The sequence below is a fragment of the Thermobia domestica genome, chromosome 1 (assembly GCF_964235325.1).
Source record: "Thermobia domestica chromosome 1, izTheDome1.hap1.1, whole genome shotgun sequence".
Classification (NCBI taxonomy): domain Eukaryota; kingdom Metazoa; phylum Arthropoda; class Insecta; order Zygentoma; family Lepismatidae; genus Thermobia; species Thermobia domestica.
Window position 1 is genome coordinate 163,935,593 of NC_137454.1, and position 9,619 is coordinate 163,945,211.

The window sequence follows — 9,619 nt, forward strand, 5'->3', positions numbered from 1 at the left end:
TGTCCTTACACAAGTTCACGGTGTAACTGAACTGCCACAACCAAGTAGTATGTTTGATGTATCCACACCAACTATTGGCCTTCGCCTCATCTCCATTCGCATTCAACTCACGATGTGAAGGTCAATTGAACACAAACCTCCACAAAAAGCAACAGAACTTTCTTAGTTACCTTTATATATAGTATAGGAAATTCGCCTCGTTTTGCGGGAACACTAATTATTTGTTGGTTTAGAGTTTAACAACAGTGCAAGGTTATCTAAAACATAGTAGTCAGAACTGTCTTGTCTCACTGCAGGCGAAAGTGCTACAACCATATGAGGAAATTCAATAGTTACATATTAGTCCTCTAAGTTTATTAACGACATATACAGTTATGGAGAATTAACAAAATCGCTAGATCCGTCCTGAGAATATTGCATTTTTTTTCTTTCATGATCAAAATGTCTTTTAAGGGAAGAAGGAGATCAAAATGGAGATTTATCTTTAAAATAAAAGAAATAAAATTAAAGCTGACCCTTTGAAGATATAGCGTCCGAGGAGCTATAGTCGATCGATCACACACATTACAGACACACTTAACCTTTTAACTATATTAAAACACTAATAAATAAATAAATAAATGTATTTAACTGTGTTAATCACCTATGCCATCTTTGTTCCTTGAATTACTTTTTTATTTTCTCTGAAGTGACCTGCAGTGGCGGATCTAGCCCGGGGTCGGGGCTTAGCCCCCTTTCCTCAGTTTTTTGAGTGACAAAAATAATTTAAATTGTTATTTATATATTTTTGAAAGTTTATAATAAACTCGTGATATACAGTACAGCTCACAGATAACGAGAAGAACCTAGCAGAAGTAGTGTGACGTAGGTATGGGCTCGCCCACTTTTCGCACGGGGGTTTCAAATGACACCACGGAATAGCACACATATAACTTTACCCGTAGTCGCAGACGACATCTAGGTATAGACCACACCTCAAAAACCGAAAATGGACTTGACCGTGTCGTTGACCTTTCCCCGCTTCCCCTGTTTTAGGGTTCTTCTCGTCATCTGTGAGCTGTACTTATCATTGTTTGGGTTCTGGCTGCCCTCCTAGTTTTTACATTCTAGATCCGTCACTGGTGAACTGGAGTTTTAAAGATCTGATTTTGCTGATTTTTTCTTCAAACCTAGTTAAATATCCCTTGCCTTTTCAAAATAAATTTTCGTTGTATATAAATTAATATTACGTAAATTTGATTTCTAAATACGAAAATTTGATTTCACGGTAAGCTCACGAGATGCTAATAAGGTAGCGAAGAGCCAATTACTTCGTTACTGTTAGACAGCCTTCATCACAGTAATTATCATATCGAAAAAGGTGAACTTTTAATCTAGATGTATTTAAGAAAATCGACTTTAAGATTTAGGCAAGGAATTGATATATATCGTTATCGGATCAAAAGATTACGCACAAAGGCATACTCGGCAAACGCAATGACGCACAGATAAAAGTGGAGCGATCGCGGAGCAACGAGAGCAGAGGTCGAAGTGAGAGGGTATGCGGTGGTATGCATTACCGCCTACTTTTTCATTGATGAAGGCATACCGGCTCTGGTTTTTCAGCGATCAAGACATACCGTCACTGGAGGGTAGATGCTAAATACCTTAAATAAATCCATTTTTATATGCAGTAATTGACGAATACTTTTGCACGTATATATATTTCTTATGTAGAAATAATTTCTGAGTTGACAACATCGACATTTTTATCTTTTTCCTACCTTTTGTTTTTAAAATGAGGTGTCTTCAAAGAAGTTCATCTAGTTTATATTTTGATGTGTCATATTGAATTGTTTCTTTCTTATGTGTGTGTCTTCTTGCCTTAATGTATATATAAGCATGGGCGGATTTAAGAGATTGTCTACTGTGGGGGGGCGGATCTTCTGAAGATTTGGAATACCCCTTCGTCGAGTGGGAGTTCCGAGAGTTTTCCCGCATGAAATTGTTAATATAAAAAGTCAATTTTTGAGCATTTTCGTTATAATTCTCTATAATACAACTTGTCGATATCTTTTTTTTTTTTTCAGAAAGTTGTTGGCAGGGGATCAAAGTCTTTCCATGCCCCCCCCTCCCGCCGCAACTAAAGAAAAACTCCCCAATAGTTTTCGGTCATTATGCAAATAGAAATGCAACCTTTCAGGCAACATACCCTCACTGTATTTCAACATTTAGACAGCCGGTATGTTGAGTCAAAATTGTAATAAAACATACCACCTCTGCTTTTTTTCCCACTTCGAACACTTAACGAGAGTCCTTGCAGACAAGTACGGAGCCTCAAACGAAACATGGGTACCAGACACACACACAAAAAGAAAATAAATGATATGAAAAATTAGTGAAAGAAAAAAGTATGTAAAAAGAAAGACAACGCGTGATGAGATCTACAAATAGTGATAACGAACGAAGAGGAGCTCCAACAGATGCGCAAAGAGTGATTCCTGGAGACAGCGAATAAAACGTCCTGAGGAGGAGAGAGGACCCCTGAATACCCTGAATAATCAGCGCATGCCACCCACAGTAGCAAAATACAAACCGTCTAATCACAAGGAAGCCAGTGTTGCCAACCGAACACAGAAATGTAGCTGCAGACTAGACTACGATAGCACATGTGAGCAATTCAACTGCGGAATTCAGTGATAAGAATAGGATGGGACATGGGGGTCAGGGCTGTAACTTGTGTGAGGGCAGGGGGGTTACTGCCCCTCCAGGGAAGCTACCCGCCGTTCGAGGAGGGCCCACTTTAAGACAAAATTTCTTACTCCATATGCGATACGAACATGAAATTATAAATGAAGCATCAAGCAGGTTCACTACATTACATAAACAAAACAGCACACAAAAGGCAAATAAAACAAAAATGAGTCGTGGACCTATTTCAGTAAAAAATGTCTATTATTAGGGACCTTACAAACAATATTCATTCGTATGGCTTTGAAATTTGTCAGTATTGTCCCCTTAAATTAATTTATCATGTATGGAACGAGCCCACGGGCGTGTGGGAGGACTCGCAGGCTCCGGGGCCCACAAAAAGTAAGAAAAAGATGGAAAGAAGGGGCCTATTTTCGAAGTTTGCTGGAGGGCCCAAAACGACTTTTTCTAGGGGCCAAAATATTAATACTTGCCCCCCGAGAAAAAAATCTAAGTTACGGCGCTGAGCATGGTTCGTCGAAGCAGGTGCGCTAAAACACTAAAGTACAAATAAGATTGGGAGCAGGTTCAAAAATATAGCACACCAGAAACTGAAATGGTACACTGACGTGTGCATAATGAAAATGAGTATACTGGCCTACAAATATCACAACAATGGTTCGGAGTGTCTTCCATACCATCATGCAAAGATCTTATAAAATAGAGGATCTGCCCTTACAACAAAATTTTGAAGCCATACGTCACAGTTTCGCCACCCCTACTCTACCTACTCCGCCCAATAAGATCGCAATGTTTTGAGCCAACAATCATTTCGGAAACGAAAGTAGCCAATCAGACGATGGCAGATACAAGAGTAGCCAATCAGATGTACCGATGCTCGGTTGTTTTTTGGCTTCTTCATCGATTTAATAGGATGAAGATACGTATGGGCAGATCCTCTATTTATAGCATCCTTGCCATCATGAGCGTACATTTTGAGAAAATTTTACATTCCAAATATTAGCACATGCGCCGAACACACTTTGGTGTAGATGCTGCTGATCTATCACAGATTCGGCATACACGAACATCTTCAGAAAAAAAACTACAGATAATAAACAAGTCCGGCAAACTTGTAGGCCATGGGCGAAGACTACCATGATCCATCCGTCTACCAGGGTAATCCGCTCCAAGTTAAGACAAATAGACCTGACATAGTGCGCGAAAACGGAAACCCCGTTAAGGGTTAATTACATAAGTCGTTGTACGTACAGCTGTCCAGAAGGAATGATATTTCCTGCACAAACTGCACGTAACTCGAATCCGTCAATAGCATGTACTGCCCAAGTAAAATGTCACATAACATGCTTGCCTAAACACCAATACGGAATTCTTGATGAGTAGTATTTTTATGCACACGCATGTAGATTGTCCTCCCCATACATGGGTATTATGGAAGTTTGTATTACCAGCCGGCAGAAAGACGCTTCGTCGGTGGAAACTACGAACGATATAAGTTGCTCATTGTTGATGACGTTTCTGAAACTAAAGACAAAACGGTACGTAAACGCTTTTCAAACTTTGTACGTGGTATAGATGCATGTTGTTTAAAGAGAGGGCGCATGACTAATGTTACGTGCTTGGTACTCACAAATGTGGGGTGCTGATTGCCACGGGTGCTGACTGTCACAGCCAATTATTGATGCTGATTGCCACGACTTTCGATGATTGCCAATATCAAGGAGCTGATTGCCACGATGGTGTGCTGACTGCCACGAGCCTGAGAGAAAGTTGCTAGACGTAACATTACCGGACTCCAAGAAGTATGAAAGAAACGTAAGGAACCTTAGGATCGTGTTGTTCAGACCAACTCCTAACAAACGTAAACAGGTCTCTGTATATGTACTTACAGTTTTGTCAGGGAGCGGTGCGTACAAAATTGGTACGATTTATGTGTTCTCACTTGAACTACCTATGTCAGCATGAACTGTGTACAGCTGCGCAAATTGTTTCGAGCAGCTCTTAAAAGTTCCATCAAAAAAACACTGCTGGCTGTCCCTCACAAGGGAAGTTCGGAAGAAAGCACTCGCCTGCAGAGAAACTAAGCATGCCATTTAAAGCCCTAATTCATGCTGATTATAAGCTAATAAAATTCCTGTGCGGTTGAGAACTGTTCGAGATATTCAACTTGGAAGTTTATATGAGAAAATAAGGATATGCGCATTTAAACGAACGCGTTAAGTACAACGTAATTAGTAACGAATATTGACATACGAATTGAAAGCTATCGGAAGTAACAGAAAAAAACTGTTTTGCAATAACTAACGGATTTGTTAGATACAATTAGTCATTATATTTTTCAGAATAATGATAGGTTAGAGATGAAAATTGATCACTGTAGTTCTTCTGTTCTATGAAGAAATGACGCAGGCAAAAGACTTTTGGTCGCAATTCAAACACATCAAATGGTTGTACAGATCGTGTGCAGTTCTTTGGTATCTTCTCAATCATTACGTCTTTGCCATCCATCACGCAACTTGTAATGGGCAATTTGTCTGTGAATGTACCCCAGCGATCAAGCAGTAGCAAGTTCAAAGCATCAGGCTTCGCCATGGGAGAAAATACTTAACGCGTTTAAATGTGAATCCACGCATTTTCTCACATGAACTTCCAAAACTGAATAACTCGAACAGTTCCCAACAGTATAGGAATTTTATTACCTGTTGTAACCAGCATGAATTAGTCCTTCAAATGGCATGCTTAGTTTCTCTGCAGGCTAGTGCTTTCTCCCGAACTTCCCTTGTCAGCGCTGGCCTCACACTATCATATCCAAAACACAAAATCCGTTTATCTTGTTCCAATCTATCGTACTGCAGAAAGAAAGTTCTGTCTTCGAAGCGAATATGATTCTCCGGAAAATCTAGTTCTTTAGACATGGAATTGTTTTACTTTATGCCAAGAACTGTCCTCCTAGCATTGTCCCTTTCTTTGACTATAAAAAACATTATTAGAGTGAATAAATACACACTAATTTTACTTTATAATACTCGATTCATTAGATAATACAATAAAACAATTAATTTAAACAACGGAATCTGCAAATTGTACATATAAGAGAAAAGACAATCCCTTTATAAACATCCAAGTGTATGTCGTTCCACTTTAGTGAGTAACTTTGTAACTTACGGGATGCCACATAGATTTACTGCGATGATTACTAAATTAATCCCTCATACTAAATTTATGATAATTAGTAAATTTTGTATTAATTCCACGCTTTCCGAATACAGTCCTCACAGGATCGTGGCAGTCAGCACGCCGTCATGGCAGTCAGCACTTTGATATTTGCAATCAGCGCCAGTCGTGGCAATCAGCACCAATAATTGGCTGTGGCAATCAGCACACGTGGCAATCAACACCAAACCCTCACAAAGAAATCCCTACCTTTCTCGACCGCTGTTTCCGTATTACATGTGGTCGTTCTCGATTCAGAAGTGCCACGTCCAACATTCCCGTCTCATTCTGGCAACGATATACAGTATTTCTGTGTTACTCCTTATGGCATACGCGTGTGTGCTATTGTACCCCACTACAGAATTACATGTTTTCAGTGTGCGTTTCGCAATACTGGCTATACATTCCTCGTGGCTTGATAATTTTTGATTGCTACTTTGGTGTGTTAGTTCAAAAGTAACGAATTATAAAATCAAAGAAAGTAGTGCCGTGCCGTGGAAAATCAGTGCCCGGGGTGAGAGTATCAGACGGCGCCCCCGTACATATAAATAAGGTCAACAGACCAGCCGCGAAGCGTCACGATGGTTTGCGCGAAGCGTAAGAAAATTTTCAAAAATAATCCCTGCTTTTCCTTGATTTTGAGCACTTTTTATTACTTTTCTGCTTCCATTTTATATATGTGCCCATGCATTTAACTAACATGAGTAATATTTTTCCTCTCCTTTTCTTTATATTTTCCCTAACGAATTTTGCGCCCCCTTACTTCGGCGCAAGAGGTCGTCACCCCGCTCGCCCCCCCCCACGACACGGCACTGAAAATAATGTAAGTAGTAGTTGATTACAATTAAAATTTACTATCGAACTGTAAAATTTAAATAATAATAATAATAATAATAATAATAATAATAATAATAATAATAATAATAATAATAATAATAATAATAACCAATAAAGCTTAATTCAAATAAAAAAGAAGAGTTGAGTTGATTTTGAGTTTAACGTCCCTTTCAGCAGCGACGCTATATGAGACGGGACCTACTGATTAACGTGGAATCCGAACTACATGAGCTCCCCGTGGGAATCTAACCCGGGTCTCCCACGCCAAAGGCCCATACGCTAACCGCTTAGCTACGAAGGAGCTCAAATTAAAATAATAATAATAATAATAATAATAATAATAATAATAATAATAATAATAATAATAATAATAATAATAAAATATAAGAGATAAGAGAAAAGGGAAACTGTATAATTCGTATTGTCAATCACATGGATATTAACTAGGCTAGTAATTTGGTGTAAAAATGCACATGCTGCATCCTGATTGTTTTTTTAAAGTACAGAGTGTCCCATAAAAGTATAATTACTCTTTAGCTGGCTATTACACACCACGCCCGTATCCAGGGGTCTAGGGGGCGGGCCCCCTCTAAATTTTTCACGGTAGGCTTGCAAATGAACTATAATATGGTGATGAACTATAAGATGGTTGGATCGCCCCCCTAGATTTTTGGACTAGCTACTGGCCTGTTACACACATATTTGACTTTAAGATGTTTATTGGCATATTTACAGTTCTAATAGAATAAATTACAAAAGATAGTGACATTATGGAGTAGATTAGTCTTTTCTGCAAATCGTTTACACATTTTGTAACAAAACAAAAACTATGTAAATGATAGGTCAATAAAGACTAGGCACATATTTATGGGGCACCCTGTATTTCAACTTGTAAAAATTATTTCTTTAATACCTAACCCATTGTTGGAAAAATAACGATCAGTTTAAGTTAATCTTTATTTTTACGATTATTATTATTATTATTATTATTATTATTATTATTATTATTATTATTATTATTATTATTATTATTATTATTATTATTATTATTATTAATAATAATAATAATAATAATAATGCGTAAAATTAATAGTAATTTATTAAAGTTAAAATTATATGTAAATGTTAACAGTTAATTGTCATTATTAAAATTTTAACCGCGTTTCTTTAATACGAAAATATACTTCTTGTTATTATAAGTAGAAACTTTATCTTTTACCTGTGCAGAATCCTACCAGAACGATGTCGAATTCCAGCACACTGTGGCTGAAAATTTGCCGTAGTGTGGGTCCTTTATGCGTTCGGAAATTAAAGGTGGTGCGTGCCATGACGTGTGATAAGTCTATTATATCTCCAGAAACACATACACATATGATCTTTTCATAACTGCAATAATAAAAGAAAGACATGGTAGCTAAAGTCAAAATTCATTTTATTCTTTGTTATGAATATGTTAGGATGTCTTGCATATATGAAACACGCAAGAAAAGAAATATGATAATAGGTTAATAGGCTTTTGTACAATCTGAGGAAACATATGCTGTCACACTTGTTCCGTGACATTAATTTCTGATATTTGACCTCCAAATAGCGTGACTAAGAAATTAATAAAACGTGGCAATCTTCAGTTGTTAATGAAGTACGATAAGAGTATTTGAATTTACATTTATAGATTTTTTTTTTTACCAGTTTTAAACATGAAGTAGCAAATGCGCCCACGCGTAGAGATGTTTCCATTTTCTCTGTAGAGATGTTTCAATTCATACAAAACAAATAACATATTAGGATTATTGAAATCCAAACCCTCCACACTCAGTGGTAGAGTGCTCACCTCTCGTGTTAGGGATCCCTCGTTCAATCCCCGGCTATGCCAGTTTGTGATGGACAACACCATGTTCCCCCGTTTCCTCCCACATTCCCATTCCAGACTAATTCTTTCATAATCATTTATTTTCATTAATCGCCCGCTTCCTTTAGTCAAAATGGCATAATCGTGGGACGTAAAATTATTGATTTCATTTCATTTTCTTCTCCCTCCGTATTCTAATTTTATTCCCGTTACACCCAGTAATTAAAATAAACTTGTGTATGAAAAATCTTTTGAGTCCTCTTTTTTTGTTTGAAGTCGAATTTCATAAAATAGTGACGATGTCACCTTTAACTTAAGCTTCGTCCAGATTTGTAAAAAATGGAAGTGTCGCACACATACACACACACACTGGTATTCGGACAAAATCCCCCCTAAGGTTTTTCGTTCAGATAGGATAAATTCCCCCTACAAAAAATTCTTGTAGGACATAATCCCCCTACCAGAAAATTGTACTAGGACATTATCCCCCCTGACAGTCAAAATTACCAGGGCAGATTTATTATTATTATTATTATTATTATTATTATTATTATTATTATTATTATTATTATTATTATTATTATTATTTTAAATACATAATTTTTGTTGTCTGGATATATTAAACGAGGGAAAGTGAAAGGTGTTTGGGAACAATTAAAAGTTTATTATTTGTAGAAATACTTGATGTCTGTTATTCAGCTCCTGATTTGCTCTTTAGAACCAATGGGAGACGGTGGGGGCGTGGCCTTTCACTTTTCAAGAATTTAAATATCTGTTGTCCAAGTTCTTCGGCGCATTGTTTTTTTTTATTATTATTATTATTATTAAGTGTGTTTTGCTGTAATTTGTGGTTTCTGAAACGTGAATGCAAGCTAATAGTTTATTATTAAAAGGGAGTGTTGTGTGTTGAATGTCATAAGTTAATAGTGTGCTAGTCATCATAAGTTATAAGTGGAAGGAACATGGAAGTGATAAAAACAAATAAAGGTGGACATAAGCTTATACATGAAGGGTTTTTATTCACCAAGC

At 37.2% G+C, this 9,619-nt stretch overlaps 1 protein-coding gene across 1 annotated transcript in view; it reads right to left on the bottom strand.

The window, feature by feature from the left end:
- Positions 1 to 8,105, bottom strand: part of LOC145690561 (procollagen C-endopeptidase enhancer 2-like) — a 35,141-nt gene extending 27,036 nt beyond the window's left edge. Inside the window, exon 1 of the mRNA XM_081765576.1 lies at positions 7,961 to 8,105. The gene's annotated coding sequence lies outside the window, so the exon portion shown is untranslated. The remainder of the gene's footprint in view (positions 1 to 7,960) is intronic.
- Between the last annotated feature and the right edge of the window lie 1,514 nt (positions 8,106 to 9,619).